The 16765-nt window shown below is 39.7% G+C and overlaps 1 long non-coding RNA gene across 13 annotated transcripts in view; it reads left to right on the top strand.

Moving 5' to 3' along the window:
- The window catches only part of LOC139038264 (uncharacterized), a 116739-nt gene that overhangs the window by 46461 nt on the left and 53513 nt on the right, over nucleotides 1–16765 (top strand). For 8 of the 13 annotated variants that reach the window (XR_011491232.1, XR_011491224.1, XR_011491234.1 and 5 more), the window contains one exon: nucleotides 4049–4657. The exons of 3 other annotated variants lie outside the window; for them this stretch is intronic. This is a non-coding gene — a long non-coding RNA (uncharacterized lncRNA). The remainder of the gene's footprint in view (nucleotides 1–4048; nucleotides 4658–16765) is intronic. 2 more of the 13 variants (XR_011491227.1, XR_011491226.1) reach the window with 1 other exon arrangement.

Below are 16765 nucleotides of genomic sequence, written 5' to 3'. Positions count from 1 at the left end.
CCAAGGCCAAATTTGCCTGTTACTCCAGGTGTTTCTTGACTTCCTACTTTTGCATTCCAGTCCCCTGTAATGAAAAGGACATCTTTTTTGGGTGTTAGTTTTAGAAAGTCTTGCAGGTCTTCATAGAACCATTCAACTTCAGCTTCTTCAGCATTACTGGTTAGGGCATAGACTTGGATTTCCGTGATATTGAATGGTTTGCCTTGAAAGGTTTAGAGCCAATAGTTTGGGGGGTAATTTGTTATATAACAACAGATAGCTGTCCATGGGATTCTCCAGACAACAATACTTGAATGGGTTGCCATGCCCTTCTCCAGGAGATCTTCCCAACCCAGGGATTGAACATGCTTCTCCTGCATCTCCTGCATTGCAGGCAGATTCTTTACCTGCTGAACCGTCAGAGAAGCCCAGATAGTTAATGCACCTACTCAAAATCTCTTTTTCCTTTTTTCCTTTCTAACAAGTCTCAGATTTCTTTCAAAGCATCAGTGTGCTCAGTATAAAAACCAGTCAACCAACCAACCAAACAGAAGTTACCCAAGAAAAAAGGTAGAACTCAATCTACAGAAACAGAATATCTTAGATCTTGGCTGCTGAAACACAAAACAAAATAAAAACTCTTCTCAGCTGTATTTTAGACTCATGCTTAAAACAAAACACCAACCATTTTTGACTCCTTCTCTGGGGAGCTTGAGTGATGAGGAAATCATCAAAAACCATTTCAACAGTTTGACCCTCCCCTGTCTGCATCCCAGGAATCCGACTGCTGGACTTGGCCAATGATAAATGGAACTTGAGTTTCAAAACCTTCTCACCCAATAAAGTTTCACATCAATAGCCTTTGAAGCCTGTGAAGAAGTGAAATGTAGCAAACTGAACTGAACATTTACCAACAAGTGTTTAGAGAATTGTCTTGACTTTTTGGGCAAGAAACTATTCACAGACATGATTTTTAAGAACGCTCCTTTTTATTCTCTTCAGTAACTGGGGCTGCCCAAAATTTGAAGCTCCCTTATCTGCCCAGACATTCTTTGATCCACCCACCTTATACAGAACAGGAAAGAGTGTTTGCTTTGGTTTTGCTTTTAAGCGTTGTCACACCCTAAATGGAAAATTTTTAGATTGTATATTAGACTAGACAAATTAAAAACATCTAAAAATAACACCTCAAAATGTGTTTATAATTTAATGTGAAAATGAATAAAAAGTGGATTCAATTTTGGGTTAAAAAATTAACAAAAATTGTTTTACTGAAGAAACTCTTTTCTTCTCACATTCTTGTTCTCTTCAATTCCTTCCCCAGCTTTTCACTGTCAATTAAAATTATAATTAATCTATTGAAATCAATAATGTCTTTTCAAGTCAACTTCAACTTCCTGTAACAAAGTCTTCTATATTAAGTCTTTCAAAAATAATAGCGGCTCAGCTGTTTTGATAGTAAAATATTTTGGGGCACGGGAGATCAAGAAAATCTGTAGAACAAAAGGAGAAACTGCACAAGAAATCATGCAAATTAAATTGATTTCCAGCTGTGTAGTAATCATAAAAGAAAGCAAAACATAGCTCCCAAAAATGTTATTATCATATACCAAATCATTTTTTTAAAAAATAAACAAACAAAGGAATGTGAACTTTTAATCAGTTCTTTGGCATCTTCCCAGTATGTGGTTATCTAGTGCTAAATTCTTAATATTGGAAATATTAAAAATTTTGAAGTTAAGCTATATTGAATATATGATCATACTTTAATAAATACATAAGAATGAAGAAGTTGAATATAGAATTTCTGAAAACTAATCTTAATTGAAATGAAGTAGTAATATAAATTATGGTTGCTAGATGAGGACTCACATTGTTTTACCTTGTAAAGGGAACATCAATCCTTGATACAATCTTTTTTTTATATCACTTAATAAAAAAACCTCTTATATTGGTTATTCATTTTTTGGCCCAAAACCCAAGTTCAAGTTCCATGTTGCTTGGAGATAATTCTTACAGCCCAAAGTAAAAGGATAGAGCATTTCTAGAGTGTGTTGTTAGAAGCATTAATATGGCATATGGGTGCTGTTTTTCAAATGTAGTTATGAGATTTTACCTTTGCATTATAACTTGTGTTATAGTTTCTGACCTTCTACAATGGATGCCTGTTGATCTTGAGCCACACTAACGCTCTCAGATGGCTCCATGTGGGCTCCCTAGCTTGGTTCTTCTTACCACAGATCTGTAACTGCCTTCCCTGCTGGCTTAGGTGGTAAAGAATCTGCCTCCAATGCAGGAGACCTGGGTTAGATCCCTGGGTCAGAAGGACCCCCTGGAGAAGAGAACGGCAACCCACTGTAGTGCTTTTGCCTGGAGAAGCCCATGGAGAGAGGAGCCTGGCAGGCTACAGTCCATGGGGTTCCAAAGAGTCAGACATGACTGAGCTATGTTAGCATAACTGCCTTACCATTAATTTGTGAAAGGGCTGCACAGGGTTAAAGGCTCAAGCTTTGTCCTGGAAGAGAATAGGTCTATTGGTCTGTTCTGGGGACAGACCCCCAAATATTTCTGTGCTGCAATGAGAAGCTGAGTGCAGGTCTAGTCTCCTGGGTATGTCAGCTTGGGGGGCTGGAGGGGAGAAGGTCAGAAGCAAACATGTTTAGAAAAATGTCCCCATTTATCCACTTCCTGATGTGGTTTGTTTTCAGAGTATTGTCAAATGCTTCCCTTCTCCCTAACGACTGAACTGAAGAGCCAGCAGGACAGAGGTTTCTGTGTTAAGACATGAATGTGAAGTCTTTACTGTATTTTGAGAGCTTAAGGAAAAGCTAATGGGAACTTTCCAGGGAAGATGGTGGGTGTTATTAACGTGGAATATGCATGAGAATTCCTAAATGAAGGCTTTATAGGGTGGAGTTGGAGGCTAATAAGACTCCAGCTGGTTGGGGGTGGGCAGGGTGTGGGACCGGGTGGGGGTGGGGAGAAAGGCTAGGGAAGAAAGCCTTCTTTTGGACTCTGGGCACTCTGTGGGCCTGTTTAAAGGGCCTAGAATGAAGGCTGGTCGGGAGGCTAAGCAAAACAGGGGAGGTGCTAGAGAAACTAAAATGGGAACCTGCAGCTGGAGTTAGAAAATACTAGTTTGTTTGTTTTTTTTTAAGTAATTCCTGAAGGTAAGGGTCACATGGGGAAGGACCTGTGGATTGAAAGGAAAGTAACCTGTAGGAGTCCCAGGGAGTGCCCTCAGCTTTGAACCTGTGCCAAGCCATGGATGGGTATAATGACCTGCTTGGCTCCCTTGCCTACATGCCTCTAACCTTTGCAGCTAAGGCCACACTGCCCACTCAGCCCAAAGCTCTGGGTCCAACCCTGTTTTTACAAAGAAACTAGAACTGAGAGCTCTAGTCTATTGCCACCATGACCACAGTAACCTGGCTTCTCCTTCTGCTGCAGGATCTGCTCTGACTTGTAACAGGATAACAGGCCTTTTGTCTTATTTCCTTTTTTATGGCTTGTGCACAGCCTGCGGGATCTTAGTTCCCAACCAGGAATAGAACCCAGGCCTCCTGTAACGAAAGTGCAGAGATTTAACTGCTGGACCTCCAAGGAAGTCCTTGTCTTATTTCCTTTTGACTAAGCCTCTATCTTGGGTCCTAAGAACTGCCTCCTTTTCTTACAATGATATTGCTAACATTTAATTGAGTATCAGCTGTTATGCTGATCCTCATACTTACTATCCCATTTTGCAGATGAGAAAACTGAGGCTCAGAGTATTTTGTTTTGTTTTTTCACCTGTTCCAAATTATGGATCAGAACCAGAGCCCAATTATGTACCCACCATGCCACTCTGCTTCTTCATCCTGTTTCTATAGTCTCTGCCTTGATTCTTTGTCTGCCACTCTGATTGTACCAGGATGGGCCTCCAGGAACGTTCTTCTCCTTTAATCTTGCTGTTGAACACTTTCAGCACATCTGCCTCTTTCATCTTTCTTGAGTGATGTCTAGCTCGGTGATCTGCCTGCTTTCTAGATCTTGACCATTTTCATGTCCTCTGATCTTGTTTTCTATAAAGAATGCTGGTGGTGGCCTCTGTGATCTCCTAAAAGCCATGAACTAAAGAGCCTCATGATGAAAGTGAAAGAGGACAGTGAAAAGTTTGATTTAAAACTCAGCATTTAGAAAACTAAGATCATGGCAGCTGGTCCCATCACTTCATGGCAAGTAGATGGGGAAACAATGGAAACAGTGACGGAATTTATTTTTCTGGGCTCCAAGATCACTGCAGATGGTGACTTTAGCCATGAAATTAAAAGACACTTGCTCCTTGGAAGAAAAGTTATGACCAACCTCGACAGCATATTAAAAAGCAGAGACATTACTTTGCCAAAAAAGGTCCATCTAGTCAAAGCTATGTTTTTTCCAGTGGTCTTGTATGGATGTGAGATTTGGACCATAAAGAAGGCTGAGCACCAAAGAATGGATGCTTTTGAACTGTGGTGTTGGAGAAGACTCTTGAGAGTCCCTTGGACTGCAAGGAGATCCAACCAGTCCATCCTAAAGGAAATCAGTGCTGAATGTTCATTGGAATGACTGATGCTGAAGCTGAAACTCCAATACTTTGGCCACCTGATGTGAAGAACTGACTCATTGGAAAAGACCCTGATGCTGGGAAAGATTGAAGGTAAGAGGAGAAGGGGACGACAGAGGATGAGATGGTTTGATGGCATCACTGACTCAATGGACATGAGTTTGAGTAAGCTCTGGGAGTTGGTGATGGACAGGGAAGCCTGGTGTGCTGCAGTCCATGGGGTCGCAGAGAGTCAGACACGCCTGAGCGACTGAAGTGAACTGAAGGGCCATTACTGAGTACAATTCTCTCTTACTTAGCTTACTCTTCAATAAGTCTAGTTGTGCAGGTGCAGTCACTGCAGATAGACTGGAAGCAGAGTTTGGCTGGATAAGATGAGCACTCAGCGTGTGCAGTTGACTGGAGCATGGATCAGGCCTTCAGTAGCTGCAGTTAGAAATGAGTTGTGTGGGTTTGGTGTCTAGATTAGCTGGGGAAAGGACCTCTTCCCCTTTAGTGATGAATTGGGGTCACTTATTATTGGGGTCCATGACATGGCCTGAGGGATTCGGCCTTTTACCTTGAGCGTGGCTATTCTTGGTACATGGTACATGGTGCCTGATACTGCAATCTGACTTCCTGTTTTGGTTAGGGCAGAGATTTTCAACCTCCCTACTCACAGCCACCTGCAGAGCTTCTGAGAACCACTGAATTCTCTACTCTCGGAAGTTCAGTTTCAGATGAACTAGGGTGACCTCCAGACATTTGCAGTTTTACAGAAATGTGTTGCTGGGGATTCTAATGCACAGCCAGAGTTGCTAGCCACTTCTGTGCTGGGTGGTTCTTGACCCGAGGGTCTCATCAGTGAATAGGAGCAAAGCAGCATGACCTGGGAAAGAAAGATGTCTTTACTGTTTTTCTCACTGTGAATCCTGAATATTGTGGAATGTAAATCTGATCAAAGAAGGGCTAAGTAAGTTCCTCAAGTTGTGTGGACAGCTAGAGGAATCATACCATGGGCTAGAAAGGTGCTGTGATCTGGGGCTTAGATAGGATGCTGGAGCTGGAAGACTCCTCTCTGGGACTGGGAATTACTCAGGTGTAAGGTGATAGAGGGAAAGTTTTTGATTCTATCCTAATGTGACTCCTAGTTGCCTTGAGTCCAGCCAACTGCCCAAATATGTTAAACTCTAAGTCCATCGGAACTGCAAAGGCAGAAGTGCTGAGGCAGAGCCTGAGAAAAGGCCAAGTAAATGCAGGATCATTAATTAAAATGTAGTGATCTTTGCGCGCTGGCTATGATGACTCACATTTGATGCAAAAGCAAAAGATAACCAAATACGTTTTGAACAAGATTTTAAGACACACTTACAGGGTCAGGGATTTTTCTAGCAGCAAGATGTCGGTGATGTTTACTTGGTTTTGCTCAGATTTTATTTTATTTTTTAACATTTTCAGTTCCTGTTTCTTAGCTTTTATTTTTTTAAGCCTGTGTGCTTAAAAGGGTCAACCTTAGGTTAACTGGTGTATTTTTTTAAATCAAAGTTTGGAAATTAAGCAAACTTCTGTGATTAAAAAAGTAGTCACTCTCTGATCACTTTCATGTCAGACAAGGGGGCTCTGCCCATCCAGAGCTCTGTGCCTATCAAGGCAGCAGTGTGTGCTTTATCTTGTTGGACCTCATCTTTAATGAGGGGTTTGGGACTGGTGACCTATAACCACAGAATAAAGGCTGACAACTCTTGAGCACTTACTGCATGCCAGAGACTACACTGAATTATTTACATGATTATTTCATTTATTTCTTACCTTGACCCTAGGACACAAGGACTATTATTATTATTATCACTGCTTCTGTTTTAGAGACTAGGAACTGAAGCTTAGAGAAGTTAGGTAACTTTTTGAAGGTCACATAGCTGGTAAATGATAGAACTGGAGTTCTGATGCCAGACTTATATTTATAATCACTATGCTTATACTATCTCCCTAAAGAACTTTATCACTACTTTGTAAAATGAGTCTTGCAAGGCCAGCCCTCTGTGAGCCTATTTCTTCATCTCTGAGTGATGAGATGAATGGTTACACCCGCTCATAAGTGGCCAAAAGGCAAAACTTATTCCAAATGTAAGTAACTGGATAAGAGGGACTGAGGTTCACTTTTCTTGAGAACACAAATGTAAGACCATGAGCTGGAATTAACACTACAAAATGTAACCAGTTTATTTTACTTCAGAGCAATTTGCTAGTACCCCTATGTTCATAACAGTGTTACTCATAGTAGCCAAGAGGTAGAATCAATCCAGGTGTCCATAACCGGTGAATGGGTAAACAGTGTGTGTTATATACTTAAAATGGAATGTTACTCAGCTATTAAAAGGAAGGAATTCTGACATGCTACAACCTGGATGAACCTTGAGGACGTGACGGTATGTGAAACGAGACAGTCACAAAAAGACAAATACTGCATGATTCCACTTATCTGAGGTATCTAAAGTGGTCAGAGTCATCAAACAGAAAGTAGAATGGTGATTGCCAAATACTGGGGGAGGGAGAAGTGGGGAGTTGTTTAGTAGGTACAGAGTTTCAGTTTTGCAAGATGAAATAAGTTCTGGAATGGGTTGCACAACAATATGAATATAATTTACTAAACGGCACATTTTAAATTTGTGATGATGGTAAGTTTTATGTTATGTTTATTTTATCATAACAAACAAATAAATAACATTCCCCTGTAATAATCAGTGTACTGAAAATAAGATTTAAATCAAAATAACATTGCTGTCACAGAACTCTAAAAAATATTTATGATGTCTTGTTATGTGAGGAACTGCATACACAGATTTTATTTTTTTGAATATTAACTTATTATTCTGAGTTTATGGTGCAGCTATCAGGGTTAAGGACCTTCCCTGGTGTCTCAGATAGTAAAGAATCTGCCTGCAATGCAGGAGATCCAGGTTCAATCTCTGGGTTGGGAAGATCCCCTGGAGAAGGGAATGGCAACCCACTTCAGTATTCTTGCCTAGAGAATTCCACGGACAGAGGAGCCTGGTGGGCTACAGTCATAGGGTTGCAGAGAGTCTGACATGACTGAGTGACTGACACTTATCAGGATTAAAGGGGATGATAATTGTACCTACAATGTAGGGAATATATAATACATTTAAGGCAGCTAGCATAGTAATCACACAACAAATCTTAATTATTTTTATTGCTCTCTGGAAAAATAAAACATTTGGAGAAATGAAAAAAAAGAAACAATTTGCTAGTTACTTTGAGAAATATATAGTTTTTCCAATTTAATGACACCTAGCAGTGTATAACCATCCACCAGTCCTCTTTCAGCTCTAAAACTCTGCAAACCTATGATTACTATATATGATTACACCACTGACTGTATGGTATGTTTCTGAGGGACTATGGCTATTTCATTACTGTTCATACAGGCAGGATGGGAGTCTTTATGATATTTGCACAAGGCAGTATCTCATACTGATTCTAGAGCCACAGGAGACAGGGACCATGAAGGATTTTTCAGGCTGGGTTTTGTCAGTGGTTGGCTTTTTGTGGAGAAGGCAGTGCAGTGTGGGCAACTGGGCTGTTCTTCCAGTTCTGAGTGCCTGAGGGGCATGGTGCACAGCCCAACAACTCTCTGAGCAATTTGCTTTTCTCATTTGTGAAAACATAGGGTTGGATTAGATGAACGTTGTGTCTCTTCTCATCTTGTCACTGCTCCTTCTATAGACATACCCTCAGGAATTTAGGGGGACTGTCACCAATAGGGTCATAGATATGCCCCTTGAAGTCACATAATTAGAAAGGGCTTGGCCTTAAAAAGTTTTACTTGGATGAAAAGAACTTGTCAATTAAGCTTCTAGACTTGTCTAGATTGTATACAAGGGCAGCATAGGACAACAGGAGGACTAGAACTGCTTTTTGGATAGTTAAATACAAAACTTTTTTGGCTTATCATACTGTTCAAGGGGTTCTCAAGGCAAGAATATTGGAGTGGTTTGCCATTCCCTCCTCCTTGGAAGGAAAGCTATGATAAAACTAGGCAGTGTATTAAAAAGCAAAGACGTCACTTTGCTGACAAAGGTCCATATGTTCAAAGCTATGGTTCTTTCCAGTAGTCACGCGTGAATGTGAGAGCGGGATCTTAAAGAAGGCTGTGTGCGCTGAGTGGTCTTGGTCATGTCTGACTCTTCGCTAGCCTATGGACTGTAGCCCCGCAGCCCCTGGGGACGTGATATGGGCACCAGCAAATCACCAATCATCTTTTCTACCCTTTGTTCTTGTAGCTTATCCAGGAAAGGCAGTGTAGGGTAGTGGTTAAGCCCATAGGGTGTATCAGAGGGTCTGGGTTTGATCCTGATTCCATTAAGTTTACCAGGCACATGTTCTTGAGCAAAGTCTTGGTTTCTTCATCTGTGAAATGGGGCTTTTGAACTCTTCCTTGAAAGTGTGGGCATGGATTATATTATCCAGATATAGCACTTAGCAGTCAGGTTTGACTTTCCCAGGGTCTCACAATAACTTAGAATGAGTTAATCAAAAATTTATAGAAGCTTTTTAGTCAAAATCCCAAATAAGCTCAGACTGATATGTTAGTACCAGATGGGATTAATGGACTTAATTAGATGACATGAAAGTGAGACTCTTCACCCATTCATCTAGGATGGATTTGGTGGATTCTGTAGAAGACAATCCAGATGACTTTTTTTTTTCCTAATACATATTTATTTCCACCTTCCTCAGGAATCTGCTAGTTTTCACTGTTGATGACATTCTTTTAAAAAACCATATCCCAATGAGACATAGGACATGAAGAGTTACCCTGGAGGTATTGCTACAGTCCCCTTCAGTCTTACCTTCAAAATCATTCTTGTTGTGGAGAAGTGCCTATATCTTAAGGAGACACACCTGGCCTTTTCTAATAGATTTTTGGATTTTGTTTATTGTGCAATAAACATTTCTCCTTCATTGCCAGGGGAAAGTGAATCTGGAGGGGCTCATTAAGAATGGGTAAGGCTAATGTCAGGGTTCCCAGGTAGCTGGGTGGGTAAAGAATCCTCCTGCATTTCAAGAGATGCAGGCAGATGTAAGTTCGATCCCCAGGCTGGAAAGATGCCCTGGAGGAGGGCATGGCAACCCACTCTAGTATTCTTCCCTGGAGAGTCTCATGGACAGAGGAGCCTGGTGGGCTACAGTCCATAGGGTTGCAAGGAGTCAGACATGACTGAAGAGACTGTGCACACATGCATGCAAGGCTGTCTTTATGGCCATAGACTCCTTGCTGAAACATCATGGATATGGGCCCAGGAAGCCAGTGATTGATGTGAAAAGCTCCAATTTAATTTTGAACCTGGAGTCCAACCATTTTTCCCACATTAGGAGTTTTCATAATGGAAATTAGATATGATGTATTTTATTAATCAAGGAGCATTGTTGCATTATGCAACTACCTTTGATCATAGTGGGTGATTGAGAGACTAGGACCCCAAGAAGGGGGAGAAAAGTTATGGTCCTGCAAAGCCTGGGAAGATGCTGCTATGTGTTTCCTTGTTGAGCTGTTCTGCCATTTGGTTTATATTCCTTTGTTCTTTGATTGAAGACTAGGGGCTCAACACACAGAATTCAAAATAAAAGTTAAAGGACATGGAGAAGACTGAGAAATTCCTGAGTATGTGGAATGAAACATTTGGGTGTGGGTTGTCATCTTTGATCAATAGATATATACATTTTAGGTTAAGATAATAATATTTACTTGTACTTGTAAAATTTCTCTACTGTTGGTTGTTGTGACTGAAACTTTGATCCTAATCTCCATATCTTCCCCTTCCACAAAGTCAGTTTTTTTAATATCACAGTTTTTGACAAACCAGGTTATTTTTAAGAATCTACATATCCCATTATAGCAGAATAAACAGTACTACTGAAAGCTTTGAGAGTCTAATTCCAAATTACTACGAAAGCTTCAATCCGTTCCTTGATTTGCATTGTTTTCACAGTGATCATGCCCAGGTGTTTATCACCATTTATGAGCTGTGTTACCATCAGAGTATGTTAACGTTTAGTGGTGACTTGCTCTGTATCCTAGTGTTGAGAGCAGTTGTTTCCCTAAAACGCACACTCACAGACCTGGATGTGATTTTTGGTTTTGTCCACCACCTGCTTTTATTTATTTATTTATTTTATTTTTCATTTATTTTTATTAGTTGGAGGCTAATTACTTTACAATATTGTAGTGGTTTTTGTCATACATTGACATGAATTAGCCATGGATTTACATGTATTCCCCATCCCGATCCCCCCTCCCACCATCTGCTTTTAAAGTAAAACAGAGAAAGAGAAGGCCCTGAAGGAGCAGAGGTCGGGGCAGCTGTGACTACCATGATGGGTGGTGCTGTAAGGGAATTTCATTCTGGTGATTTTGAGCTACAGATGGGAAGCCTGCATGGAATGATGAACCACTGGGGAAGGTTTGAGCCCCTGTTGTGAGCTCAGCACTGTGGTAGGGGATGCACAAGAAAGCACAAGAAGTCTGTCTCCAATGACATTTGAGTCTGGGTGGGGAAACAAACCATGCCTACTTGGGGAATGGTGAAGCCCCTATGCAGTGCTCTGTGACAATGAGTTCAAACGAGTGACGGATCCTAGGAATTCAAAACCAAGAGGCTCTCACCATGGGCTGCTGGGCTGGAGCAGCATGGTAGAGGATGGGGATTGTACTGTCAGGCACAGACTGGAGAACCAGAGGGCAAATTCCCTAAGAAATACTTTTCTAAAAGTGGTATGGTCTGGAATCTTAACTAAATGAGTTCATCCTACTGAAGGTGGAAACGAAATCTTTGTGCATGGGGTTGTTTCAAAGGAAAAAAAAAAAAAAATCACCCCTCTTGTTTTGCTTTATCTGCTACTGGCATGGTACCAGCATGACACACAGAGGATTTTGACTTCTTCAGATGTCTTTAGTTACATTGTCCTTCTACTGATAAGGTGCAAGATTGGAAATACTGCCTTTCTTCTGACAAAAGCATTTTTTCCCCTATGGCCAATTCGTCTTGAAATGATAGTTCCTTCTTATTTATCCATGACTGGAAAGCTCCGACTTGTGAAGAGCTTCTTTGAGAATGACAGCAAGTTTATTTGGAGGAAAGTCATCCATGAGCTAAGAACTCAACCCCTTTATTTGGTTTTTCTTATGTAATATTTTTCTTTGGTTGCCTATGTTTTCACCTGTTCTTCCCTTCTGTACTTTTGCTCTGCTTGGTGGGATTGTCTATCTTGAATTTTTAGCTTCTTCTGTAGTTCTGGTATTTAGGAGAATTATCTTAGAATTCCTCATATATGAGATAAAGCTTCGCTTTTCTACATTCACCTTGTCAAATCTGAAGTTTTTGGTTCAATGCAAAATGGTACAGTCACTTTGGAAGACAGTTTGGTGTTTTTTTTTTTTTTTTTTTCTTTTTTGAGCCAAACATGCTCTTCCCATACAATTCAGCAGTTGTTCTATTTGGCATTAACTCCAAGATTTGAAAACATATGTCCTCACAAAAACCTACATATGGGTGTTTATAGCAGCTTTATTCATAACTGCCAGAACTTAGAAGCAACTAAGATGTCCTTCAGTAAATGAATAAATAAACCGAAGTACATCCAGTCAACTGAATATTATTCAGTGCTGAAAAGAAATGAGCTATCAAGCCATGAAGAAACACGAAAGAAATTGAAATGAATATAACTAAGTGAAAGAAACCAATCTGAAAAGAGCTGTGTACTGTTTGATTCCAACTATATACTGTTCTAGAAAAGGCAAAACTAAGAAGACTATAAAAAGGTCAGTGATTACTAGGGGTTAAAGGAAAGGGGAGGGATAGATGGGTGGATCACAAAGGATATTTGGGGCACTGCAAAGACTGTGTGATGCTATAATGATGAATACATGTCATTACACACTTGTCCAAACCCACAGACTGTACAACACCAAGAGTGGACCCTAATATAAACTATGGGCTTTGGGTGATAATGTGCCAATGGAGGTTTATCAGTTGTAACAGACAGAACACTCTTGTGTGTGGGGGGGTGTTGATAATGGGGGAGGATATGCTTTTGTAGGAACAGGAAGTATATGAGAAATCTCTGCATCTTCCTCTCAGTTTTCCTGTGAGCCTAAAACTACTCCCACTGCTGTAAGAAAATAAATCTTTAAATATGAAAAAACATCCAATATACTGACTTGGAGAAATTTAGTGATAGACTCCGGTGTAAGCTTTTAAATCATATTATTTGTATTTGTATGCAATGCCATCTTTAGAATTTCTTAACTCATAATTTTACTTTCTAAAAAATTTCTGGCTAAATGTTTTTTCAGTAATGGATAGTTTTTTAGAAAGAAGGGATAATAAAGATTTTTTAAAAACTCCATTATAAAAGTCGTATATTCTGTGCTGCTCTGAAGTAGCTCAGGAAGAGAATCCTCAAATGGCAAGTCTACAACTTTCACTGTTCCTCCCACAGTTTATTGGAGGCATGCTTGAAAAGCAGTGGCTTGGACGGTAAAGAATATGCCTGCAGTGCAGGAGACCGAAGTTCGATCCCTGGGTTGGGAAGATCCCCTGGAAAAGGAAATGGCAGTCCACTCCAGTTTTCTTGCTTGGAGAATTTCATGCACAGAGGAATCTAGCAGGCTACAGTCCATGGGGTCCCACAGAGTCAGACACAACTGAATGACTAACAATTTGAAAAGTATCTATAGATACATTAGATTTAATATTAGTAGTTAACAAGCTTTATTTTGGTTTTAGATATCTGTAACATGCAAAGTATGATAGGTTTTGGGTTGTAGATTAAATATGAAATATTGTCACGCCTGGTAGACCTAAGAGAGGGTACAAGGTACAGTGGGTGTGTGTATCTATCTGTGAATTCATTTATCGTGTATATATCTTTCTGGTGGGCTCAGAGGTGGATGTTGGCTGTGGACCCACAAGGAGAGAGGCTGAGGGAGGGAAAGGGGTGGGCCAGTTTGCAAACTGGACTAAAGAAACGAACGCGGCAATGACAGGCCCTCTGGGCCTGTAGAATGTGTATTCCCCTGCCCAAAGCACTGGAGAAGAAGCTCCATGACTGAGCTGCACGTTAGGTGTCAGAAAAAATGGGCAATTGACTTAATCTCCCGGACCTCCAGGTCTATCTTTGCCATGAAGAAGTGAATTTTCAAACTTCTCTTTTTTAGGAGCGATGTTTCTTTTTTTTTCAATTTTGAAGTAAAAGATAAAATACCCATATAGAAAAATTTTGAGGGATGAGGAACAAAGCATTATTATCATCCCAGAAGTTTCCTGTAGTTCCCATCTTGAGTTGTGATTACAACCTTATCTCATTCCACAAAGGAAATAGCCTTCAGACTTCTGTGAAAATCATTTATTTGCTTCTTCCTAAGTGTTATTGCCTGTATGTACATCTTTAAACAGTATAAATTAATATTGCTGGTTTAAAAATTTTACATAAATGGAATAATTCTATGTGTTTTTTCGTCTGTGTTGCCTTTTTCGTACAGCCTTATGTTTGCAAGTTTCATCCATGTTTTGGCACAAATCTCTGGTTTATTAATTTTTACTGCTGTATAGTTTTCCATTGTATGAATTCACCACAATGTATTAATCCATTGTCCTAAGGATGGACACGAGTTGCTTCTGGTTTGGAGCCATTATGACTCCATATGTGCTGTGAACGTTCCAATAGTGCTGTGAACATTCCTAGACATGCAGTCTGGGCACATAGGTACAGATTTCTCCAGGAGACTTATCTAGGAGCAGAATTGCTGGTCAAAGGGTGTGCATGACTCAAACTGTTTTCCAACGTGGCTATCACAGGTCTTTTCCTCCTCAAACAAAACCTGATGCATAAGGCCAGAAAATAACATAGATGACAGTGGAACTCTGACTGAAGCAGGGGTAAGGGACAGTCCCAGGGCTGGCTTTCTCTGTATGGTGCTCTGTTGGTACTCTCTTATCGGTCCAACACACCTGTTCTCCACCATTCTGTTTGCATCCATATTCTCTTTGTTGCTTTGACAGACAATCGATTCTAGGGATTTCCCATTCCAAGGGCAAAGTGAGATCCTGATCTTCTGATCTCCCAAGCAGTGTCTTTACTCAAGGTTATTTTAATTTGGAAAGCCAAAATTCTACTTTTAAAATCAGTGTTTCCTTAGATCCTTCCTAAAGAAATTCCTACTCCATATGGAAATTTTTTTTAAAAATGCACAAGATACTCCTTCTGGGCCTATCTGTCCTTATTATGATCCTGAATTAGCTTGACTTGAATCGAGAAAAATTACATCCAACAGTTATGTAAGAGAACATTTGAAAGCAATTGGATTAAAATATTTGAGCAGGTTAAGCCCAGAGAGGGTGAATCAAAATATTGAGTACTCTGGGGGTGTAAGGAGGATGTTTGTACAGTGTCTGATGTACTTCGAGGTTGACTGTCTTATTGTCAGGAAGCCATGGTGGTGGTTTAAGGATTTAGAGGGAATTTATGCTGTTAGGCATTATTATCCCTATCAAAATGCAAAACATCAAAATGGAGACTTTTCCCAATGCTGTCCTTTGCCAACAACTTACTAGTAAACCTGGATCGAGACTGGAATAGTCTGGGCAATAGACAGGCCGATGCATGTAATGCATATCATTAAAAATAGTTAGCACAAAGAAATGGTTGTTATTGCTCTATATCCAAGTCGGACTTAGTAACTAATTAAGTTTCTTATTCTTCTTCTTTTTCTCCCCTCATGGCCATACACAGTTTTTGAATTCTTATAACACAAACCATTTTAAAGAAAAAGTTAAATACAGAATGCATTGAGTTTGGTAGAGAAAGTTTAAAGGTCTGCATTTTCCCACCAAAGCTATTTAATATCAGCTGCAGAGTGGGTGTGTGTGTGTGTGGAAAGGTTGTGACCTCCCTTATTTTTACAACCATTGCCATGATTTCATAATACTGGCAGCAGTCACCCAGAGTGAAATAGACTTTATTACAGTAATTATATGCCAGAATGTGGGTATTAAAACAGAAAAACTTTTCTACTGATAATAAATGTCAAGGGAAAAATGACTTTACCCAACAACTAGCCCTTCATCAGTGTTTTTAATATATTAATGGCCTCAATGAAGATGGAGATATGTCCACAGGATAGAAGTTTAGACTCCATATTGCTTGTTGTTGTTGTTTTTTGTCTTATTTGCAAAATGTTAAGTAGCGCAGTTGAAAGAGAGAGGCATGTTTTAACAAGTTAGGTTTATTTTCCTCCAAGGCATAAAGTCAGATATATTTTTCACTTGAGCAGATATAGCTATTGTTTTTGCAGATAAATGAATTATGACCATAGCTGAATTAGTCTATTGTTTCTGGATCACTTCATTGCTTTTCCCTGATATATTTTGGTGGGTTTTTGAGAGCTGGGAGAAGTAATGTGATATGAAAATTTTATCTTGAAATATGGTAGTCTTCAGTTCCAATGAGGTGGATGAACCTAGAGCCTATTGTAGAGTGAGGTAAGTCAGAAAAAGAAAGACAAATATAGTATATTAATGCATATATGTGGAATTTAGAAAAATGGAACTGATGAACCTATTTGCAAGGCAAGAATAGAGACTCAGACATAAGAGAACAGACTTACAGACACAGCAGGGGCAGGAGAGGATTCATGGCTGGATTCATGCTGATGTATGGCAGAAACTGACACAATATTGTAAAGCAGTTATCCTACAATTAAAAACAAGTGAATTTAAAAAATATATAGCTCAAATAAAGGCAATAAAAAGTCTAAATAAGTAGCAGAAGGTGTAACATTTTGAAAATAGCAATATCTGAACTATAGGCATGTGGTTACTAAATTATACTCATCAAGCATTAATTGTGGGGTTTATCAATACATCTCTGAAATAATAAACATGATCTAAATGTAGAAACTCTATACCAGGAAAGCAGTTAATCCAGTCTGCAACTGAATTTAGTGAAAGGTTGATCAATTCCAAGAAATGCTAAAATTACAGTACTTTTTAGTCTTTGATTTTAACGGACTTTGAGGTAGGCAGTTGGATCTTTCCCCAAAGTGTGCTATTAGCTGGGAGAGAGAAAACACTATATGCAGAAAATCAGTAGCAAAAATCAGAGCAAAATATGGGTTCCTAGTCTCCATCATTTAAGAGTCTA

Source organism: Odocoileus virginianus, chromosome 14, assembly GCF_023699985.2.
Source record: "Odocoileus virginianus isolate 20LAN1187 ecotype Illinois chromosome 14, Ovbor_1.2, whole genome shotgun sequence".
Lineage (NCBI taxonomy): Eukaryota > Metazoa > Chordata > Mammalia > Artiodactyla > Cervidae > Odocoileus > Odocoileus virginianus.
The sequence above is the reverse complement of the archived record's forward strand: the minus strand, read 5'-3'. Positions and strand labels throughout refer to the sequence as shown.